We start from the raw sequence: 25,537 nt of genomic DNA, 5'->3' as shown, positions 1-25,537 counted from the left end.
TTTTACCTGAGGAGGTGCTGTAGTTTGAGTGGTTACCGACGAGACTGACGAGATCATACTGGATTTAATCCAGTATGAATGATTTCTGCAAAGTAATAATTTTGGCCCGAATTACCTTCTATAGCCCTTTTAGAGCTGGATTAGTTTTACCAGAGGAGGTCTGGCTATGTAATCTGTGCGTGATTTGGATCTGTATAATTTCACCAAATTACCCCAAATAGCCCAGATCAAAACATCATGACGCAGTCGTACAAAAACAGCACGTTGTGCGACTAAATGGCATAACCACTAGCTTTAGGCTAGTAAAGACAGTTCATTCAGCTTTCCAGAATGCATTGCCTTGTGAGAGACATTTCTGAGATATTTCATTGTCCTTCTGCTTGTAATTTGGCCATCACTGAAAATGTTGTGAATTTCAGTGTTCTTGTCATAAACTTGAGGTTTAAGGAATTTAGTCGAATAAATTTCTGTGTTTCGCTAGTCTAGAAGTCATTTACCTCACAACGTGTTGTTTTTGTTTGAAAGTGTCGCACCTCTTGTGTAATAATGATGTACATATCTATGTAATGATGTTTGGATCCAGACTATTTGGGGCAATTTTGGGAAATTACACAGATCCTTTATCCCATACAAAAAAACAGTCAGTCAAATCACACACAAATTTCATTACCAGACCTCACCACATCTGGTAAAGCCAATCTAGCTCGAATAGGGCTATATTTAACAGAAAATTACAGAAGCCTCCCTCAGTAACTAAATGTAATACCTTTTTTTTAATATTAACCTCTATCACAGCTTCTGTTATTTTCAGGAGACTTATTTCAGTTTTTCAGAGAAATCTGCAATGATGTTTTTCAACAAGTTTAAAGTCTTAGAAGTTTCGTTGCATTTTGTACATTCACGGATGTTGAGGTCTGGACTGAAGGTGGTCAGTCCATTGTTCACCAACATTAGCAGCTTTTTTTCTTTTGCCTGTTTCCTTTTCTCAGTAACAGTTTCTTTACAGCTACACATCCTTTTAAACTCATAGTGTTGAGTTGTCTTCTCACAGAAACAGAAACACCTGTGGAATTTTTCAGATGTGAAGCAAGAGTGGAGCTTGATTTTCTCCTCTCTCTCAAAGATGAAAGCTTTAAGGTCTGTTTATCTGATGGTGACAGTTTTGTATGTCTAGCAAGACTTGCATGGTTATTAGAGGTCTTATTTTCTCTTTTAAGAGTTGTATTCTCTTTTAATCTTTTTCTAGATCATTGTACGTCCGTCAAAGCGTTCCCTTTTTTATATATCATTATTATGCATCAAATTGTCCAGCAATACGGTGATGCAATAAACCGTTAGAAAGCTTGAAATCTCAGGATTCAATGTTCACAAACCATTTTATGATCCGGCACAGTAACAGTCGTCTCATTTGCAACATTAGCACCAAATGAGCAAACGCTAGCAAATCTGTGGGTTCTTACTTTCAAAGCCGTGCCACTATCCAAAGAGACATCATAATCCAAAACATGTGGTCTTCATAACACAGCAAGCGTCAGAGATTGGTTTAAAGATCTATGAGTCAGGCAGAAATAAACTCCTTCATTCTAGCCTGTGTTAGTCTGTGTCGGTAATTCATACAGTTATTCTCATGGTCGGGAAAAAACTTACCTCTCAACTGACACCAAGATCATATCTGTAGACTGATTATATGGGAACAACACTCCTTTTAATTAGGGTATGCAGTTTCAGGCAGAAATGGGGTGACAGTTAAAAGGTTTTTTTTTGAAATCCAGTTTTAGAACCACCTGTTTTTCACTAATTTTCCTTTGACTTTCCCCTTCCTTACACAACAGGAATATTTTATGTCTAATTAATAAAAAAAAAAGATCTCCTATAAACCTGCACTGAAATCACATAAATGAATCGTGTTCTCTTTTTGCACAGAGCTGTAGGTCAGTTACTTTATTTAGAATAATTCTGGTAGTATTTAGAATAATTTCATGAGTTGCTGTTTTTCTGACTGGGTTTGCAGATTGAGCCTTCTGGGACGCCGTAGTGCAAGAGTCATGGTGTGGGAACTTAATACAGTGTCTCTGCTCAGTTCCCACGTTGCTCTCTGAACCCTAGACACAAACACACACACACATACACACACACACAGACACACGCACACACACACACACACGTTTGTTTTAATGCGATGTCAGGAAGTGAGGTCATACATATGTCTTATATATGTGTAAGGATCAAAATGTAATAATAAAGTGTCCCGTATGTGTTATATATGTGTAACTATATGTAAACAGAATCCTAACACAGCCTCTAAAGTGACAGAGAAATGGGTTTGCCTTGTTATTTTCAAAAAATGAATCATGTAGCTTTTGTAAAAAAAAATGAAAAATAAAAAAATAAAAACAAAGACAAAGTCAGGACCATTTTGTTAGTGACATTGTAAGTAAACCCTGTTTCTTCACACTTTTGTCCTGAAACTGTACAAAAACAAACACGCTTACACAGAAACACATAGACACACATCTGATCCTGACCCCAGCTGAGCAAGCGATACTGTGCGTGTGTGTAATAAAGTTAAATTATTATTAAGCATTATTGAGTTTTGTAGGTGTGAGGAGGCACATTCATATTTCGGTAGTGTTACTCTTTGTTTTGGCTCCCATCAGCAAATACCTCTCACTGCATGCTTATGTATCCCAAGAGCATCTTCTGATTCCCTCAGCAAGGGTTTACTGTGTGTGTGTTGCAGTGTGTGTGGGTGTTTGAGTGGCTGCTTCATAGTGTATGTTTGCGTGTGGGAGTGAGGGGTTGCGTGTCAGTGAATGGACGAGTCAGTGTAGGTCAGGATGAGGAATTGAAATGGCTTATGTAAAGCACAGCATACACAGCATGGTTTGCCATAAAGGGTGTTGTTGGAAATGTGTACGCAGGTAACTGTCGTACACAGTGGCACACTGCAGAATATATGTGCTGCATATGCTTGTGTTCACATGTGTGCGTGTGTTGGCTGTGTGATTTGTGTCAACAAATTGTGATTGCGCTGGTTGTGTCTGCATTTGTGTTTGAGTGTGCATGAGGAGGTACACCTCTGAGAGTGTGTGGGAAAGACTGAGTTTATCAGATGGTCTGTGTGTGTTTGTCTGATTGATTGTGTGTTGTTGCAAGGTTGGAGTGTTTGAACAAACAAGATTGGGAGTTTATTACATATATTCTGTGTGAACATGTGAATGTGGGTGATAATGGGATAGATATTCATGTTTGTATGCGCAGGCATATATGCATCATATTTATGTGTGCACTCATGTAGTCAGCAGTCAGAATTCAAACCCTTTCAGACTTTTAACTGACTTGGACTAAAATCCTTTTGCTTTGTGTGACCCTACACCTCAGGGGTGCCCATACTTTTGTGGCTTGAGATCTGCTGTTTCTAGTGGACAAGTCATCGTGATCTACCTTAAAAAAAGCTGGCCTCATCCTTTTTTAAAAGCTTGGACGCTTTTTAATGCACTTCAGTGGCCTATATTGATAGCATTACAGGGCAAATGACTGAAAAATCACACTAACCTTATTCTGATGATTTGCACTGAATGGTGTTAGCCTGTTGGTGTAGTTCACTTTTAGCTGGGAATCTGTCATCATAGTTTCTGTGTATAGTTTGAAAATGCCTCTTGATGTTGCCTCTTGATGTTCCTTAGCAAATCAAGCAGATGCAGAGTAAAGTTTTCAGTTTCTTTGTGCTAGGTTTGAAAGAGTCAGTGTAGGTTACAAAAGGAAAATGCAAAAATGGCACTACACGGCTAACAATAAATGAAACTTTCTAGATTGCTAGAGAGGCAAACTCGCAGCAGTGCTTTAGGTGGCTGTGGCGTAGCTATGGTAACAAGCAGTGTGACCACATTTCGTGTCAATCACGTTGACCTGTCCGCCACCAGAAGCAGTAAGAAAATGTTGAAATGTTGAAAAGCTTGTTTGAATGAGGCGCGATCTATACCTTAATACCTCATAATGTTTATATTATAACACCAAAACTTTACTTTCTTGCATAAAATTTGTGTTTTGGTAGTGACAATTCTTCGGGTTACACACTGATTTTCAGACTTTGAATCACAGCTTATCATGTGGCTATGAAGGACAGGGATGCAGTCTCATTTCCTGCTCTATAATGCAGGGGTGTGGCTAAAATAAGGCTCATTCATAAAACACAGAGTCAGGTTTACCGCAAAGTTAAGAGAAAACAGTGTGGTTATAACACGTTCACTCATTCATAAACAAGGAATACTGCTTGGGTGATGTGAAGCGTGACTGTGTTTTTATCCCACAGTCCTGCAAAAAAATGACGACTGAACTGCTCTGATAGTGATTTTCGCCTGTAAACTTTGTAAGTGCTGTTGTAGGAGTACACAAGCAGGAGGACTTGCATGAGCAGATTTTCAGATTGGCAGGTTTACTTAAAACAGCCTCTTCTTCCTGCATCAAATTCGATGTTTGTTGAATCCCTTCCTGTGTATGGAAAGTAGGCTTAGCTTGTTATCCAAATAAAGAAAGAGTAATTTGACATGATGGGATTCTATTACATGTTTAATTTTATTGCAAGCAGAGTTTTCCATTCACAATGGATTTTTCAAAGGTATTCAGATTACATAGTTTACTGTTGACTAGTACAATTTTCATATCTGCAAATTGAATTCGTCAGATCAAGTAAAATAGGAAATGAAAGCTAACACGGCTTGTCATAGTACATTTCAGCATGTCAGTTTAATTTTCATTGTCTAAAGACAATTTACCACATATTAAACTTTATTGCATATTAGTAAACATGTTTACTGAGGTTATAATAAACTGGAAAAATGCTCAAATTGTTATCAATGAACAATGAAGTCTTACATGCTGAAATGTAATTCCTACAATTTGAATTTTAAGATGTTACAAGATATAGTTTTATATACATGTCATATTTTTCTAGTATCAACATTTTCTGATAAAGAAGCTTTGTTTTTTATTAAAAGTCAAAAGCATCTTTAACAAACAGTTTACTATTATTTGTCAGCACTTCTTCCTTTAAAATTTGTAGCTGTTTCTGAGCATTTTAGCTTTCTTTGTTTCTTTGTTTTTGTTTCTTTCATCATATCCATTTTGACAGCCAGCTGGAGCATCATTTGTCATAGGTATACAATATGTGTAACCTCAGTTACATGTCAAGTTTGATTGGCTCTTGTTTAGGAAAATACCGCCTCTTTAAAAAGGACACAGGTGCGTTAATCACCTCTTGCATGACTTTATGAATAAGGTGCTGAACACTTTGCATGCTGCTGTTACCACCGAGTTTAATGAGCCTGGCCCTTTCTGTTTTGGTAATGACGTGAAAATGTGGGACAGCTTTATATACATACACATATTCTTACGTAAAAACTTTAAACACCCCCAATCAAATTACTTGATGTTTTTTTTTTTGTAAGTGAAAGCAGGTTAACACATCTTCTGCAGGGAACAAACTTAAACACAACATTTTCAGCAATTTTTGTGCACAGTTTCCATTTATTTGCTGAGTTTAACATGCAGGACAAAAATAAAACTGTGTGCCAAGCCACATTATGTTTTTTGTATGTTAAATTCAGCAGTTGTAATTGTGCATTAACATGTGCAGAAGTGTGTTCTTTGTAGTGGATGTGTATTTATTTTTATTTAGTATTTATTGAGACAGTCAGCAAAATGAGTAATATTATTTCACCCTTGTTTAACTAAAGTTTGCTCTTGTCTGTGTGCATGTTGGTAAATGTGCGTGAGGTACATGAATATCTTTGAGTGAATTTCATTGTATGTGTCTACTCATATGTGACTGTGTTATTGTGTAGTGTTTACAGAAGAGGTTCTTTCCCTGAGGAGTGAGAGGCAGTAAGAGAGAGAGAACAATAGTAGCTGAGTAGCGGGGGGGGGGACTAGCTATGGAGAGAGAGGCAGTAAGACAGAAAGAGCAGCAATAGCTGAGAAGAGAGAGGCAGCAAGAGAAAGAGAGCAGCAGCAGCTGAGGAGAGAGAGGCAGTAAGAGAAAGAGAGCAGATGTAGCTGAGGAGAGAGAGGCAGTAAGAGAGAGAGCAGCAGTAGCTGAGGAGAGAGAGGCAGTAAGAGAGAGAGCAGATGTAGCTGAGGAGAGAGAGGCAGTAAGAGAGAGCAGCAGTAGCTGAGGAGAGAGAGGCAGTAAGAGAGAGAGCAGATGTAGCTGAGGAGAGAGAGGCAGTAAGAGAGAGAGAGGTAGTAGGAGAGAGAGAGCACAAGATCAGTAGTCGTGAAGAGAGAGGCAGTAAAGGAGAGAGTGCAGAAATAGAGGAGGAGAGAGAGGCAGTAGGGTAGAGCGGCAGTATGAGAGAGAAGCAGTATGGGAGAGAGTGCAGCGGTAAAGGAGGAGAGAGAGGCAGTGAGGGAGAGAGGGAGTAAGGGAGAGAGTGCAGCATTAGCTAAGGAGAGAGGGAGTAGGGGAGATAAGTAGTAGAAGAGACGCAGTAAGGGCAAGAGGCAGTAGGGGAGAGAGGCAGTAGGGGAAAGAGTGCAGCAGTAGCTGAGGAGAGAGGCAGTAGGAGAGAGAGGCAGTAAGGGAGAGAGGCAGTAGGGGAAAGAGTGCAGCAGTAGCTGAGGAGAGAGGCAGTAGGAGAGAGAGGCAGTAAGGGAGAGAGGCAGTACGAGATCAAGGCATTAGGAGAGAGAGGCAGTATTAAAGAAAGACATTAGGAAAGAGAGGCAGTAAGAGAGATAGGCATTAGGAGAGAAAGGCATTAGGAGAGAGAGAGGTAGTAGGAGAGAGAGGCAGTAGGGGAAAGAGTGCAGCAGTAGCTGAGATAAGAGGCAGTAGGAGAGAGAGGCAGCGGGGAGAGAGCGCAGCAGTAGCTGAGGAGAGAGGCAAGAGAGGCAGTAGGAGAGAAAGGCATTACGAGAGAGAGGCAGTAGGGAAGAGAGTGCAGCAGTAGCTGGGGAGAGAGGCATTAGGAGAGAGAGGCAGTAGAGGACAGAGTGCAGCAGTAGCTGAGGCTGCTGTATGTTGCATAAGCAGATTATATTATGTAAGGGCTTTTTTCAAGGAGAGAAACAAACACGGCTGCTTGGATTGAGCTCAGACTCTTCCTGCAGCCTTTCTACCCCACTGCACTCAAAATACACTGTAGTCATAAATCAGTGTGTGCGTGTGCGTTTGCATACACATGTGTGGGTCTGGCTGCCCCTGTGTATTCAGACAGCTGAAAGGTAGGCTATGTTTCCACAGCTGGGTGCTACTTCTCATTCTCTCTCTCTCTCTCTCTCTCTCTCTCTCTCTCCATACACCATAAGAAGTTGGTCAGTTTCCTGTTCAGCAGTTTCTTGGCCACTCAGTGCATCATTAGCTCACTAGTTCAGTGAAAGGTCTGGCACTGATTGGCGTTTGCATCTAAAGTCTGATGCTGTTGCTTCTCAACTTGAGGAACAAAGACGTGTCAGTATTGATAAAGCAAACCATCCTGAGAATAAATCAATCAGAGCACAGGATTAACTGTGTTAAAATGAACCGTCTAGTACATTGTTAAGGAGCAGACCATGGAAGACCACAGCAGTGGCAGACTGACCAAAGAATATTTGGTAACACTTAACTGAATGGCAGTGTTCATAAGGCTGTGTGACTCCTACATAAACCCTTTATGACAACTGACATAAACCTACATAAACATCCATAAACTCTGATTCCAATAGGCATCATTTGCTTTTGCCACATTTAATGTCAATCTGTATCAGTTGACATTGATTATTTTCTAAAGTTAGGTTGTGTTTTGATGTTTTCTGGGGTGAATTGAATAGACTTTATAGCTCATAGCTCACCACATCGGGCTGGCTGAACAAAAATGAGCATTAAAAATGGTACAGATTACTGGTTACAATGTAATATATAACCTAATGCAAATGATTACATTCAAGTAATGTAATCTGATTGCTTTCTGTTACTTCTGGATTTCTTGTCTTTTTAAAGTCATATCAATAAACAAAGAATTAAACAAGTTAATCTTTAAAACAAGGCAAGGTAACAGATGAATTCAAGTATGTGAACAACTTACATTTTAAAACAAGCTCTGCTCCAACGGCTTCTTTTTCCATAATTTTTGTGGCGCTCTTTTTTTTCCCTTTTCATCGTTTGTGTGCAGAGAACTGTGGGTAACCGAAGGCTTGGAAGGATACATCAGAACGTAGGCTGCATTTCTAGGCTGTATGCGAAGGGTCCTTCTCTTTGGAACCGCCTTCTATGACGTAGAGGCCGACAAATGCAGCCTACTTTGGCTGCAGCCTAGACTTTGGAACGCAGCTACGATTGTCTGGTCAGCTTGGTTTGCTATGCCATCCACAGAGATCGGTAAAGCGAGTTTATGTCGCAAGTGAAAGTTGGCAAAAATTGACCAGAGGACAAATAAAATAATGTCACATTTTTGCCATCTGAATTGCATTTGGTGTGCAAGAGTGGTTTTAATGTAATCCCGATAGTAAACACCTATTTTATAATGTATCTGTAATCTGATTACTGCCATTTCTGTAACTGTAACAGTTTTTTTGTATTCTGATTATGTAACGTCGTTACATGTATTCCATTGCAATGCAAGTCTGCCTGTTACCTGTAAAAATCTTTAGCAAGCAAGGCAGGACATTAGCAGATTCTTAGGACATAATAAGATAGTTATTGTTATTTACAGTATCATATCCTTTTTTTTATTGTTAAAAATAAACTCGAATTGGAAATATGCTGGGTGCCCTCTAGCCAATGTAAGGTTAACCTTAAAAGTGATCCTGGATGCTACAAGTGCCCTGGTGAGGTTACATTAGCTCATGTCAAATGGTGCTACCCCAAAGTATGTGACTTCAGTCCATGATCGTATTCAGGGAACTGTGGGCCAGGAAGTCCCCTTTAGTATTCGTCTATTTTTCAGGAGTTCAGGGTGTGATGTTGGGTGGGGGGCTGCTCGTCCTAATCTGGAAATCAGCTCACACACCATCACAGACTGGCATCATCTGCTTGCATCCTGGGCAGAACAGAATTACTTGAAATGGGAAAGATTTCTTCACTACATTAATGGCCCTTACAGCCAAACTCATGGCTTAGCTCCCCCCCATGTACACACACGAATACACACACTATGCGTTGTCATATTCTCCCTTTATGTTTCTCTGCTTTATGTTTGTTAAAACTCAACAAAATGTCAATCACAAAAAAAGGTCGATGAAAAAAGTGGTATCATACCAACCAAATGAAAAGAGGCAAAACATCTATACATTCCCAAATTTGCAGGTGGGAACGAGGCATTGTGTTGCAAATAGCAAGTAGGTCTCAAGTCTTGACCCAAGTCCCAACTCAAGACAGGCAAGCTCCAAATCCTGTCCCAAGCCCTAAACTTTGAGTTTTCTTAAAGTTTTTTATATACTTTAACTAACACCTCTAATTCCACAAGTCCAAAATCATATGCGGGTATTGAGAACAATTCCCACATGAAAAAGGCTCAGTTTAATATTGTTTTCCCCATGTTTTTGCATGCGTCGTCATCTCTACAATTACTTTTTGCAAATCACCTGTAAGGCGCCCACTAAATACAAATGCAATCTATTATATTGGACACGTAAATTATTATTCTTTATTTGAGATTTTAGTAAACAGTTGTATTGAACAATAATCAATTTATCTTATAACATGAACCACTTGCCTTTCTATTGTATTGTGTCCAGCTGTATTGGCCACTTAATCAATAGCATTGTGAAAAGCCTCACATGTTGAGATTGCGTGGGAAGTTCAGCCATCAGCTTCAATAGATAGTCTCATTGTCTCACCAGGCAGACTTGCCTTGTGTTTTCCTTTAGGTCAATGAGGGAAATGAAAGACTTTGGCAGTCAGTGGGTGTTTTGTCTGATGTGTCTGTTAGGGTTTGCAACATTATAATTAAAAGCGCATTCTGCATCTCAATTCAAATCCAGCTGACCGGTGGATACAAGAAATCTCAGGGTTCCCTAGACAGAGCTGTGTGTGTGTGAGTCTGTTTAAAAAGCCACAGTCATTTCACACAGAATGAAAGCTTTTAAATACCTAGTTCAGTGAGTGTCCTGATGCTGTAGTTTCACTCAATCCTGACGTCTCCTCTGCCTGCCCTCAATTCTCCTCCTGACGCTTGCCAAAGCAGGAAAATAATGACATCCGTCATAATCTCTCTCTCCTGCTCACTCTCTCTCTTTATCTCTCTCTGTCTCTCTTTCTATCTCCCTGCAGCTCCCTCCCTCCTTTGCTCCACCTGTCTTTCTGTTTATCTGCATATCAATCAACCGGCGGCCCATCACTGGCCCTCATTTCTCCACTCCTTTGGCCTTTCATTGAGGTCTGCCCCTGTGTGTTACTGGGTGAACGGCTTTGAGAATATGAAAAGAGCAATACTGGATGATACGCGGATTTATTACCCTGCCTAGCCTGTTTTTATTCAAACTAGGGATGGGCACAAGTCATTAACTAACTGAGTACTCCTTGCATAACCCCCCAGTTGACTCGTAAAATACTACTCGAAATTCACATTTTGATGTTGTCTTACTTGAGAACAAATAGAAAAAATGCAGTCTACATTTCCTACTGTCAGAGGATTTAGTGACTTTAGCTGTTCAACATGTCCAAGAACCACCTACTTTAACAAGAAAGGGCCATTTGACTGATGAAATTGGCCAATCACAGACTGTTGTTTTTGCATGTGTAGAGTGGGCAATTGTTAAAAGAGAATTCCACCCATTTTTCATAATTATAACAATAATAATAAGTATAATTAATTTGTTGAGATGTAAAGAAAGTCATCCAGAGTGGATTGATGTGAAATGGTTCATTGTGGAGAAACATACCAACTAAGATTTACAGTGGTGATGATAGGCACCAGGGGTCAACCACCAGCGAACCTATTTGCGCTTTCTGAGTTTTGGTAGGTAGTGCCGATGATGGTAAGATAATGGAAAAAATAAGTTTTCTTTGGGAACTGTTTTGCCTTAAAATGCCTTGCATGCCCTGCATCTCCACCACAAATAGATTTAAAGTAGAAAAACAGCTGACATGTAATGGGAAACACATTTTATTTTCCTAATAAAGGTGGTATTAGTCATAATGTAGCATTAATATTTCTTGAATGCATAAAGCCCACTCCCAAAAACATAAATCATGAAAAAAAATGCTTGAATGTAGTCTATTAGTCTTGGAATGTAACCCTTTATGTATATATATATATATATATATATATATATATATATATATATATATATATATATATTTCCCGAGGAAGAGAAATTTGGACCTCCCCTCTGCAACCCATCCACCTTCTTGATTCTATGCTTTTTGCTGCTGTTCGATTGTTCACGGGGTGGAGTGGTCATAACATATCACCTTGTTCGTTTAATTTCATTTCGTCTTGCTGCGGTAGCTGAAATGTGATTGTATACTTCATTTGAAGCCATTTCCCCAGCAGCTCTCACAGGCCTGGTGAAAGAGGGACAGGTCACATCAGGCCTGGCAATAAATCATCGCTAACACAGGGAGCACAATTCATTTTCAAGTGGGGTCCAAATCATAACACTCATCCCAACTGAATCTCATACCCATACATAGACGACAACAGGAGTTAAATACAATAAACAAATGCCACCAACAGGCCAAAACAAAATGTTCCTTCAAACAAACCATACATACCATTGCACCAGAGATGTCAAGTGTAAATGTCATCAAAAACTAGGCTTTAGCACCTGGCTTGTATTATAAGTGCTTTGAGTGACTGAGAACACATTCTTTCTACTCATTAGTGCATTGATTCGTCAGGTCATTCTTAAAAGCAAGTTGAATCAAGCAGACCATTAAAGGTAAACATAAAAATAGCCTACTACTAGCAATAGTGTACTTTAGCATCTCTCCACCCTCACGTCAGAGGAACATTGACATTACTGCTCATCAGATTGGAGGCCTCAGGGTCTTCTAGGTTTTCAGAGAAGGCCTAATGATTTCTTTAAACTGAAAAATAAGTGCTATTTTAATTTAACAGAATAATAATGCCTGTTGTATTTAAACTCTGCAAGCATTGTGGTTTGGCTGGAAAAAAGGGTTTAATTCTTGAAACACCCTACAGAAAATTGTCCAATTAAAATTTTTCTTTCCCCTGTGGTATCTAGGTAGATACAGCCAAGCAATTTCTACCATTGATCAGGCCTTCAGAACACTTCAGACTAACTAGTTATATAATCAGAAACTGACAGTGAAGGCAACCAATCAAGTTTTGATTTTCAGTGGGTGAGACCGATTTAGTGAGATAAAATGTTATGTGTTCCAGATACTTTCTGTGAAAACAAGCTGTAGTCTAACTAATGAACTTCAGTTAGCTCTTAGAAATGGAAAACAGGGGCAGCTCTTTGTCAGGGTCCTTTGCCGATCAAGTTGCTATAAAACTGCTACAAGGTAAAATATATGTTAATATGTCTAAGGCTGTGTCTCAGTTTGCTCGCTAGGTCCGTCTGTAGTGAATCATTAAATACTCAATACAAATTTGGCTAGGTCCCTGGAGGTGGGAACACTGGGACACAGACAACTTTACATGTGTCAAAGATGTGGAGACACAGCGACACAGTGCCAACAACACCAACCGGGAAGCTTATCCACTGTGCTGTGCTTAGCTATAATTGCAACTTTTTAACTAGAAAATATTGTGCAGATTATGGTTAGATATGTCCCAGGCCTAGTGCACTAAAACGATTTTGACAGTGAGGCACTCTAGAAAACGGCTGATTAACTGGGCAGTAGCCTAACTACTAAACTCGGGAGCTCTTTGAGACACACCCTAAGTTTCAAATAAAACATGAAATGTGTTTTACAAGCTCCAGACGTACCTGTTTTTTCTAGAATGTTTAACTGCATGACTATTAGCTTAGTGCTCACATCCTACCAGATATACCATAAGGTGTTAGCAGTAATTAGCATTAATGTAGAAGGCCAAGCTGTAATAGTCACAGTTACCCGCTGCCACTTAACAATGTAACACAAAAAACAGTACAAATAAACATTTAAGGCACGGAATTGTAATGTGTTCTTTTATGAATGGTGGGGCACATGGCTGTCCAGCCCCCACCTCTGATGGTGGGCCTGAGTCGCATAAGCTCTACTGACAGTTTATAGTGTATGGGTTGTGTATATGTGCTGTGAGTCATGCTCTTGGCATTTCAGCCCCCTGCAGGAGCCCCTGCTGTGTAAGCTCCTGGCTGCCCCCCTGCTGCCCGGCTGAGACACACTCTGGCCTGGGGGTGGACTCCCTCTGGGCCACTCACTAACCACAGCACTCAGCCATGCCATTCATACACAGCTGCTAGTGGACACACATATGTGCGCACACACACACACACACACACACACACACACAGACACAGACACACACAGACACACCTACACACACACACACACACACACACACACAATTAACAATTAATTAATAGTAATTTACTATTTACAAATAGATAATTACACACATAGTTATTTAATAAAGTTATTTAAGAAGTTATTTAATACAATGTTCCTTTTTTGGAACATTGGTTTATGATTTAGTGTCTGGTTTATACTATTTCAGCGAAATCTGTGAAAGTTATTATTGAATAATAATTATAAATACGACAAGTGATTCCAAACTTTTGAAATGTAATGTAACATATTAGTAGTTACTTGTAGTTGCTGAATATTTTGTAATTCAAATAAAAGTCATAAGCTTAATAACTAAGTAATTAGCCTAAAGTTTGAAGGGTGAACATCTGTTTATATTACCTTTAACTTAAAAACAAAGTTTTTTGTGTATTTTTTAAGCTTGCTTTTATCCATCAGTGTGCTATGGAATGGAATGGAATAGAATAAAATAGAAACTCTTTATTTTCGTTGTACAATACAATAAAATTAAGTTTGCAATATTCCATTATAAATTGGTAATGCAATAAAATGTGTAAAGCTATATATAAGGCTATATATACATCTAGATGCACTTGTATGTCAAGTGCAAAGTATGATTATGACCAAAATATGAGCTGAATTTTAGTAAATATTCTCCTCCCAATTTGTGGTGTTTTGCCACTGGTCTGGTCTGTTGTGTGCTCTGGGCCACAACTTTATTACACAGGCACACAAACACAAAAACACACAGTCTCCCCTCAGCTGTCCTCTCGTACTCCCCCTAGGCCTGTCTCTCTCTCTCTCTCTTCCTCTCTCTCTCTCTCTCTCTCAGAGATAAGGGCTGCTTTCTTGCTACTTGGGTCTCCTCCTCCTATCCCCTTCACTCTCATGGTCTGTCTAATTCCTCAGTGGCCTCCTGCTTTTTCCTCTGTTGCACTGTTTATTGCTTACTGTTTGTTTTTTTCCTCTGTATACAAATGAGCAAAAGATCAATTATGATGCTTAAAAGCTTTATGCCCGCAGACCCACGGGTGGAGAGATGTTGTTGTCATTAGGGACCGACGTTCCTTTTGCCTAATGACCTTACTTTAAAGCTCTAAGTTCTCCCAGTCCTTTACTTCGTTTTTCTTTCATTTTCCCTCTTTCTCTTTCACTCTTCCCTCTCCCTTTATCTGTCATCCTTTCTCTTCATTTAACTCATGGAGAATACGGATAAGGGGATTTGGAGCTTCAACACTCGTTATTAACCTGCATTAATTGGTGCCATTGTTACATGAGGACAAAACTCTTTTTTTTTCCCATCACAATTTCACAGCTGTTTAGAATCAGTAGCTGTCTGTAATGCTGAATCCCCAAGCCCAAAGTGGTCCAGCATTTATTTTCACATCCCTAGCTTGCCATGCACTTGAGCACAGTTGTGTTGCGTTCAATCCAGCATTCAGCGGCTTGTGGCAGAAACCAGTGTGACCTTGACTTAGTCTGTGGGAAGTGGCCCCAAATCCCCTGCATTAGCTGCGTGAGTGGCAGATCGGCTGCTTTTCCTGCTGTAAGTGGATCCGTAAGCTGGAAAATTTAAAGGCCCTTTTGTTAAATTGCCCTAAGAGAGCTTTAGAAAAGTGTAATGGTTAGAAATGGAGAAGAGACACTGAATAAGACTAATGTGAGCCAGTCTGCACAGGAGCGAGAACAAGTGGTCATCGTAAACCTGTTGTTATACACATTATAGCTGATCTAGGATCAGGGTTGAATAGGGTTAGAGTTGAATAAAGAAGTAGAGATCTCTGACACTCATTACACTCACCAGCCACTTTATTAGGTTACATTCACACTGCAGGTAACAGTGGCCCAAATCCAATCTTTTTCTTCATATGTGACAACGATTTGTTTTTGGTGCCACTTATATGTGTGAAAATTGAAATCTGATACATATCTGATGCACAATGCAACCTCTGTCTGAACAGTGAGATCAGAATTCATTTGATTTTATGTCAATCCATCTGAATCTTCATTAAAATTTTGCATGTGTGGGAATTGACCCTTTACAACAAAATCATCAAAATGCCTGTTACTATGGTAACACTTCACATCTTTCGCTTTGGAGGAGCGCAGGCAGTGTGAACTAGTAAGTACGGCACTTTCCAGCATAAGACATCAAATTACCAGATATTCAAACTTTACTTCAAGGATAGTTTGAAAAAAAAGAGAAGCAGAGGAGTGCAGTGTAATATCACTGTCTTGGCACAGAGTTTGCAACCCTAGCATTGTTTTTCACAACAGGTGAACGAAACGAACTGCGCTTGCTTTCTCTGTTTGATCAGCTTCCACAACTAAAACAAACACAGAAATTCACCATTATTAAAACTCTTCTCTGCAAACTTCATTCAGCGTGGTCTAGTTTAGTGTCTGCTGTTTGTCCTACATGTTTGAAGCAGCAGTTCACGCAACTCATTTTGATGCTGCGTGAAAGGAGTCTATTATTCTTTGGCTGGCTTTACATAGTGAAACTTCCATGCAACTTTAGTTGTTTGAAACCTACATGAAACTAAGTTGCACCTCAGTTGCAAAATGTGAAGCGTCCTGCAACTCTTTCAAAAATCGGCCGCAACAGCTGCAAGTGTCGTGGAACAAGTTTCATGAAACAGCCAGTCAAAATGCCAGTAACACACCATGTGATCACATCCATCAACATACTTTCCAACTGTTGATTTCACCAGTTCAGTGGACAAGAAAATAAAATAGAAGATGTTTTATTTGGGCAGTTGAAAAGGAGAGTGTGTGTTTTCTGTGTGTAGAGAAAAGTGGGGCCCCACCTAGTATTAGAGTGGTGCTCCTAACATGCAAGTGAGTGCATATACACCTTCTGGTACAGTATAGATCAGTTGGTGAGTTGCTGTTTTTTAGGTATACATACAGAATATTGGACATTCTTTATAAACTAAACAAAGATAGGTGGGAAAGAATTTTCTGTTTGAAGTTCAACATCCTGAATCACTGCCTAAATGAAAAGGCCCAGTGTCAAAGCGGTGGTTCTAAAGATAACTGCTGCTCTGTTGTAATGAAGTCAAGTCTAGCTCAGTGGTCATTATCAGCCTGTCAAAAGCTGCATAACAGAGTTGCTAAAATAGGGCTGGAACAGAGCTGAGGAGGAAAATGATAAGGGGAGTGGGAGATTCAAGATGCAAGGAGAGTACAACACATTCTCATAGATATGGTATTATATATTGGTGTTTTTATCTCGAAATGCGCACTGAGCAAGAGAGAATGAGCTGGCCAGCCATAAAGGTGTAAAAACAAGCATATCACAGAAAGATTATAAACATCTTCATTTTAGGATAAACAGCTATTTGAGCAAGTGTGGAAACAAACTCTGATTACCAAAAATATGTAAACCACTAACACATAAACAGTGAGCCTTCTGGACAGTAGTTGCTTGGACTGACATGTTGAATTTAATATGAAACTGAGGTTAAAATGCAGATTGTCAACTCTAATTTAGGGATATTTACATGTGCACTGAGTGAAACATTTAGGAATCTAAGTCCTTTATTATTCATAGTTTTCCATTTCAGGGTACCAGTTGGAGTTATTGGACAGTGGGTAGCTCAGTTGTTTCTTAGCCAGGTGGTATTGTTGCATGCACAAGAGATAACAGAAGGCACAGACTTGAGTCTAGGGGACAGTGCTTGGAGTATGATAATGAATTGAAAATACTACTAATGTAGTTATGGAGTTTTAGGGCCAAAACTGGGAATGTTTTTGTCTGGTGATGTTTGTTGGTCACAGATTTCAGGCAGTCTTTTATTGCAAAGGATTTATTAAACATGACAAGTTTTCATTAATTGTCCCTTGAAATTGGGTACCAGGTGTGCTACCCATCTGCAGTTTGAAAAGTTACAGTGGCTGGCTTCAGTCAAAAACACTTTATCATTGGACAGCTCAACATGCTCGAAGGAAAGGGAGGGTCATCTTAATCACCCAGAAAATGCTAGGCCAGTTATGCCTTGGACTCTGGCCCATGGATGGCTTTTAAGGTTCATTTTAATCAGTCGGTCCATCCAGTGGATTAGTGCATAAATGTGTATGAAGTTGTATCTGTATGATTATGTTGGCCATGTTTAATTTGCTTAGTTACATAGTACTGCTATAACACACTGCTCTATGTGAGCACAGAAAACCCTACTGAATTATACTTTAAAGAAAAAAATATTCAAGTGTTAGCCCCACCAAGCATCTGCGGGACTTTCCCTGCTTGTTCTGCTCTTCTAATAACATGCTTTAGGCAAATTGTGTGACCGTTAGTGTCAGTTCCTGATAAAGTTCCAGTGAGCTGCCCTTAGAAAGCCTGTTTTGCGGTGTGTATGGAGTGGTTCAGGGCTCAGGAGTGTGTCTGATGTCCTCCCTCGTTGCTGAGCGTCTTCAGGTCTGCTCAGAGTGGGGCCATCCATTCCTTCAGCCCCCAGGTCTTTTTATTCTTTAGACCTCTGTGGAAGAGCGAGTGCGCAAGCTCACTTCCCCCATCCTACTCTTGCTCTTTTTCATGTCACACTCTTGGTCACGGTTTCATGGTGAAAGCGTGGAGCTGAGCATGCTGTTGACGCCTGAGTAAGTGTCAGGCGGCCAGTTAACTCTCTTCCACTCTCTTTGCCTTCTGGCTCACTGGCACTCCATTGCACTGTCCTCTCTGCCTTGTTTGGCATTTTCACTCAGTCTGCTCCGACAGATACCGGCACCTTCATCGACTGCATGTCCTCACACCTCCAGCCGAGCATTACGCTTTCAGTCAAATGTGGTGCTGGTGGGGATGAATAAATCTCCCCAAACAGGAATTGGGTGTGACATGTTATCGCATCAAGCTTGTTATTTTTGGGTGGAGGTTTTAGTGTGCAAGCACCAGTGGTGGTGCACAATGCCATGGTTTCAGTTCACACTCCACAGAGGTTCATTTAGGCAGTGATTCTTTGACTACTATAACCATACCCTACAGATGTCGTAGTTACACCTTCTGTGAAGTTGAGCAGTCCTTATTGACACCTCTAAGCACATTTTGAGTATTGACAGCTCATTAGAGGCATGTTTTTAAACCTCTTTTTGTGACTGTGGCTTGGGTTCTCCATGTGTGCTTTGACTCCTCTTGTCTACAGTAATTAACACTAGGGCAGGATAGAGCCTTGCTAATTAGCAGCCAGAAATAACTCCTCAGGGCCAGAGGCACCCTTAGGACTGGAGCTTAGTCACTGTACTTGTGTTTTACTGTGTCTTTTCTAACTTCTGACAGTGAGTCCTTGGCCTTCTCAGCCTGCAGACCCTACCAATGTCAAACGTGAGGCACTTAATTTTGAATAAACAAAATCTCGGGCCAGGTATATTGCGAATGTGTCCTGGAAGGCTTTTTTTCTGTTAAGATAATAACCGCAGAAAACGCAGCCATTGCTTTTTTATTGCCCGGGCACGTGCCATTCACCCTTGGGTTGCTAGGCAGCAGAGATATAGAACAATTGCCAATCATTTGGCAGTTATGTTCTGCCAAATCTTTTAAATGTCAACCTAACAGCTTTGTATTTAATTTTGTAGCTGTTCTCAGGCTCAAGCAAGTCTTAATGCCTGGCAGCCCTCTTTTTACATTTTTATTTCATTTTGTCATAAGCTTTTTGCCAGACAATAATAATTCAAAGTCTTTCCATCCACAGCGAAGAATTGTAAATGTACAGACATGTTGTCCGGTGATTCTACAGATGTTGTTTTCCTTCTGAAGAACACTGCTCAAATGCAGTGGAATGCGTGCAGCTTGTTTACTGCTGGCATGAATATCTTTGAATACTCCATGACCCTCCTCTGTCTTGCTTTTCCCTCTTGCATTAAAGCCTGGCAGTGCTTTTTGTTCCCTCAGCGTAATTATGCTCTGCTGAATCCCTCAGAGCAGGCTAGCTGTGGATAAGGGTCCCCTGGAGGAACCAGGATGTGTCCTGCAGCCCTTCAAAGCAAGGAAAGCAAGGGGACAACAAAGCCTCTAGGCTTAGTGATGCACTAAGTGACTTTTTGATGATTGATATTTAAAAACACATAGGAAATGAATGTGTTGATTGCCATATCGAATGGTTATTGATTTTTGTGGATCTGAATCAGTTCAGTTCCAGTTGTACTGTCCTGTCATCTTATGTATGTATAGAAACTGCTGGTATTCTCAGAACCACCCCAGAATACATGCCTCAACATCATTGAATGTGTTTGGGATTATGTGAATCGTGCAACCAAAACTGAACAAGGAATAATTGTGGTGTATATAAAGCTCCATAGGGTTCAGACCCCTAGACTTTGTCTACAGAGGCTTTTCCAAAACAGCAAAGCTTTTCACTAAAAAGTGTTTACTGTTACCAAGCTCTCTGTTAGTAAACAGAACTAGTCCTGAGGCGGCCTTGGCGCTCTTTCTGCAATTCCTAGTTGCAATTTGAAGGTCCTTTTGGAGGGATGACGTTGGTCAGAGGGAACTTGCCCTCCTGCACAAATGAAATCCCCTGGGCAATATAGTAGTAGTGTCCAGTGCTTTGGATACTTGGACCACTGATCCACTGCTGACTGCTTTAGAAAGCTGATTGCTGAGGTTGACTCCTCTTTCATGTCACCTCCATCATATCCAGCATCTTATTCATCTGTAGTCATACTGCGAATATGAGAAGACGGTGCTTAGAAACCCATCAAACCTTCACTTATTCTCTTATGTACGTCTGGCAGGGTAGGCTCTTTGAGGGTGCAAGAAGCTCTCTAGGAGCGTAAGAAGCCCTTTTTTAGAAAGTAAATAATGCTTGGAAATACACTCTTGGCACAGGCCTTGGTAAGCAGTTGCTGGACTGAGCAGCATATCAGAGCCTTCTCTCTCTCTCTGCTTCGCGAGCACTGTTTGGAAGAGTGCCCGGGGCTGTGGGCGATTGTTTTCAAAGTGGAAGCTCCGTGTAGGCTGGTGGAAGCTGTGTAGGTTATGTAGGCTGCATACAGAGCTGTGATAAGAAGAGGCTGATTGTGAAAATTGCCAGCAATTACTCTGAGTGCTACATTCTTGCCTGGGTAAGATAAGTCACATGTTGCTGAGTATACATGCAAATCTTGTTCTCATTCACTGACAAAGTGCTTACCTGTGTTATCAAATGGAAGATGATAGACAGAAAATGGAAGATGATAGTACAAATATCTTAAACTTGTTTCCAGCATGAAGATCTGTGTATTGGTTTGGGCTATTGATATGGGCTGATAATAGCTCAAAAATCAGCAATGGGCATATGCTTTCAATTTGACCAATATTTCAAGCTTATATTTGATGTGGTATTTATTGTACTGTTGAAAAAGTAGAACAATAAAGCTCCGGTCTGGGCCTTGTGTCTGTCAAACAGCTGATACTGATAGCGGTATGGAATTGGTCCAAATTCGGAGTAGAAAACACATTTTTGACTTTTAACTTGGACTTTAGACTAAAATCATTAATGATTAAACATTCCATTTTGTCACTAAAAAAACAATCCGAACACTCTTTTGGTGTTGACAACTTTAGCTACTTTAATGTATAACTCAAAAACGGTATGGCCAGCCAGTATTGGGTTTTGGCCTTGTCCCTTGTATACAGAGATTTCTTTAGATTCTCTAAATCTTTTAATGATATTATGTAGTGTAGATGATGAAAAGCAAAAGTTCTTTGCTATTTTACATTCAGAAACGTTATTCTTGAATTGTTGCACTATTTGATTGTACAGTCTTTCATAGAGTGGCGAACCCCTGCTCGTCTTCTGAAAGACTCAGCCTCTCTGGGATGCTCTTTTTATACCAATCATGTTACTGACTTGTTGCCAATTAACCACCAGATGTTTTTTTTAGCATTAGACAACTTTACCAGCCTTTTGTTGCCCCCGTCCCAACTTTTTTGGAATGTGTTGTTGGCATCAAATTGAAAATGGGCAAATATTTTTCAAAAAACAATAGAATTTCTCAGTTTCAACATTTGATATCGCTGTTGTTGGAACAAAACCTTGTATCTTCAAAATGGTAACTTCACAGGAGGAGGAAAAAAGCTACTTTACTTTTAATGTAAGTCAATGGAACCAGACTTTTTTCCAAGTCATTATGGGTCATTTATTTTGGTCTATTCATTATGAAATTTAGACACAATGTAAAGGGCAACATTTTCAAATTATGTGAAAAACTGAAAAACAACAAAAATGGAGATAAAAGGTTTTCTTCTGACAGCAGCGATATATTGTCTTTGTACTATTTTCAATGAAATATAGGGTTTAAATGATTTGCACATCATTGCATTTTGTTTTTATTTACGTTTTGCACAGCATCCTAACTTTTTTGGAAATGGGCTTTTATTTAGCTCATTTAATGACTTGGGTTAAAATATATCAAAATATAATAACTGTGAATGTCTGAGATCTGAATACTTAATTGTTTCTTAATTTTCTTCCCTTTAGTACTGCAGTTTGAAGTAATTTGGTAGAATGGTGTGTATAAGTGCAACATTTGGTAATATACTGTAATATATTGACAGTATACTGTCGCACGTATGAGACAATTGCTTGAGAAATTCAGCTAAGCTGAAGTTGCCTTCTTATTCAAGATTCCTGTTCTGCCTTATATAGTGCAGCAGTTACATTAAGAATGTAACTGCTGCGCTATTTAAGGTGGAACTGAAAATGAAAAAAAAGCTGCCCAAAAAGGAGCCAACTTTAGCCTTTAGACAACTTGAAACAACATTTAGCACTGTTTTTGCCAGGTCTACAGAGCTAATTTTAGAAAGTAATATTGACTTACGTTTATCTATATATTGTTCAGTTTTGTTCTTATCATTTTGCACTATAAAATATTTCTAATTTACTTTAGTTGTTAAAAATGGTTCTTGCTAAAAGGGACATCCCAGAATAATATGCCCCTCTTAACCTAAAAGAGTAAGTTTACTTGAGCATTGAAAATGGTTTTATTTGAAAAAAGTGTCAAGGCCTCATTCATGGACTGCACATTCTGTCACATAATTTAAAAGTTGTTGTTACTCTCTTTACTTACAATTCAGGGCACCTTATAGCTTGTGAGATTGCAAGGACTAGTTCATACTAAAGGCAGTGATTTCGCATTACTTTGATGCCAAGACTGATTTTATCAGAGAAATTTGCCTAACCAGAGAGTCCAAACAACTGGCCTTAAATCTCTGCTAGGCCTTACAGCAGCAACTTCATTATGAAACAATTTAAGACCCAGTGAGGAATCAGCTTGGAGAAATCTTCACTGTTGACTTTCCAAATTAAACCCAAGGAGCCAAAGATCCAAGTTATTTGGACGGCGCTTGAATACCCTGCAGTCGATTGTTTATCATGCGCTATAGCACTTAATTTAATTAGTTCGCATTCCTGTTTTGAATTGCAGCTAATTTGTACACTTGGGTGGTCTAGCGACAAACACCACTGACCTAATGCCTTCAGCTGGGAACCTCTGCAGCACCTCTCCAGATACCCTCTTTCCCCTTTCATTTGATGTTTCTGACATTCTCTTTGCCTCGTTTTTAGATCACTGAATGAACAGGTGCATGATAATCTTCAGCTCCCTGCTCCCTTGTTTTCTGCCACAACATCATGACATTTCAAGCTGTTTATAGATAAGCTTGATGTCAGGAGATCAGCATTGCCTCCCATTCCCCTTCTAGCAGGACGTCAACGTTTTCAATTAGTTGGACGCTAAGATCGTTGGGCGGCTCAACTCATTGTGGGCTAATCCGCGTCCACTCCCCCCCCCAACCCCATAGAGCCGCTGGCACTCCATCCGTCTTGGATTAGCCAGTGCCAGCGTGGTGGGATGGGCGGCGGGCAGTGCTAATCTAATGCTTTTCCATAAGCAGGATCATTAGCTGGATCGGAGCTTTGTTCTGCCCTGCATGGAGGGACAGATTATGCGCATCACCAGGTGTTGGAGAGGCTGGGGATGGGTGCGGTGTGGGTGATGACTGTAGTTGGGGGCTAGTAGTAAGTAGGTTAATGAATTACTGGACAAATGGACACTTCAGTAACCATCATAGGGCAGAGAGGCAGTTCCAGTTATCCACACATGGAGAGACTGTTTAGAACTCTATAAGCATTGTCCACACCCCTGTGAAAATGTGTTTACAAACACTTCACAAATGTATTTAAAATGAGAAGTACATATTTTTATGTATAACTTAAATTAAGTGAATTGAAATTGTAACAAAGCTGTAATTAAATATATATTAAATGCATTTAGTTGTGCTTTTGAGTGCTATTTTTACACATTCTAAGTAGGTTTAAGTATGTAATTTGTGGACATAACTGTTGTTGCACTTGGAATATATTATAAATATAGCTGCTGTCCAAAAAAAAAAAAAAAATCTACTTTTTTTGCGATTTTTAGTTTTCTGTATAATTTGAGCTCAGCAGCTGTCCTTCACATTTACATGTACTTCACATGACCAGTAGAAATGCTCCATGGCTTGGAATAAAGTCTCTTGACAACTTCCAACCCTGTTTCCAAAAAGTTGGGACCCTGTGAAAAATGTAAATAAAAACAGAATACAATGATGCGCCAATCATTTAAACTATATGTTTAATGCATCAGTACTTTAGGAGATATATCTGTTCAGTTTATTGCCTTACATATACCAAAGTATCATTTAAAATGTTACTTTTAAAATTATATTTTAGGTGTACTTCCATAAAATGTATTAAATAAAAAACTGACTGAATATTCTGTGTGTATTTCAAGTGTACTATCGATGCACTAAAGTATGCTTTTTTCGCAAAGGTAGGCACGGCATGAGAATGATGGTTCACGGTCAAATTGTTTCCATAACAGCATATGACCATTTCGCTCGGCCTGCTGCTGTTCCCTCTCTCAGTGATCTTGGTGGAACTTGCTCACTTAAGTTTCTATAGAATGAAGTCACTGCCCCCAATAGGCTCCCCATGACCTTCCATGACATGTATAAACTGGCCTTTTCAGTCCTGTCTGAACTCTTCTTCTGTTTGCCCATATTCAGTAGACGTTCAGCCTTTTCTGTCAGTGTAGTCCGTGATAACTTGCAAGGCTGCATTTGTCTCAGATTTTACATGAAATCTTTTCGCAGAGAGTTCGGCTTGCAAATCTGCTCTGATATCTGCCTCTCCCTTGTGTCGACTCGTAGCAGATGTTAGCATTAACGAGTGTGATGTGTGAATGTGAGAATTAATGTAGCCTCAGGGAATGCTGGGAGGACCTACTGAGGGCTCAATGAGGGCTCAGAACCAGAGAAGGGCTGATGTCATTGCAGCCTCTCGCTGCCAAACGACTGCAGAGTCCGAATACTTCAGAATGGGGTGTTCCTAAAGGGCCAGGATTGAGCACTTATTAAAAACAGCCAATGCCGGCTCCTCACAAGCTGTGGCAAGGCTCTTCTGGAACAACTCGACTCTCTTGCTTGGCTGTTTCTCTTGGCTGTTTTCCTCTGTTCCCAGATTCTTTGGATCTTTTTTGCGTTTGTGTGTGTATCCCTTGCTGTTTGTGTGCCCCCCTTTTCTCCTCATCTCTCCCCTTCTAACCATCTGACCATTATCTCTACTTTTTCTCCTCCCCTGATTCTGTCTTCCATTATCTTCCCTCTCTTTCTCCTGATTTGCTCAAGATGGGAACAGCACTATATTTAACCACACTTCATCTCCCAGTACTGCTCCACTGTGCTTGTTGCTTTGTAGCTCTTGTTGCTCTTATAGTCATGGAATGGGGGTTGGGTTATATTGTGGCTGTTATTCATATTATGAAGACACCAGACTCTTCTGCCCACCTATTCTTCACACTCTTTTATTGCTAATGACCAGGCAAGCTTATTTTTTCTTCTTGCAGTATTTCAGGCCTCTGTTCTTTTGTTTCTACCACTCAGCCTCTTAACAGTTCTCTTAATCTCCTTTCTGTCCCAGCTGATTAATTTCTCTTATCTCTGATACCGTACTCTACTCTAGCTGTACTTTTTTCCCCTACTTGCTCCCTCTTATCATTTTCTTATGGTGCTTAGTGGCAGGAAGTCAATAACTGTGGTGAATCCAGACAAAACTAGGGAAAAAATCTATACTAAAAAAGCACAAAATGGAGTGAGCTTAG

At 39.9% G+C, this 25,537-nt stretch overlaps 1 protein-coding gene across 1 annotated transcript in view; it reads left to right on the top strand.

The window, feature by feature from the left end:
* The window catches only part of plcl1 (phospholipase C like 1), a 98,977-nt gene that overhangs the window by 42,936 nt on the left and 30,504 nt on the right, over positions 1–25,537 (top strand). The gene's annotated exons all lie outside the window — the stretch shown is intronic.

The sequence above is a fragment of the Colossoma macropomum genome, unplaced genomic scaffold (genome assembly GCF_904425465.1).
Source record: "Colossoma macropomum unplaced genomic scaffold, Colossoma_macropomum, whole genome shotgun sequence".
Classification (NCBI taxonomy): Eukaryota; Metazoa; Chordata; class Actinopteri; order Characiformes; family Serrasalmidae; genus Colossoma; species Colossoma macropomum.
This window is presented reverse-complemented; position numbering and strand designations above follow the sequence as displayed.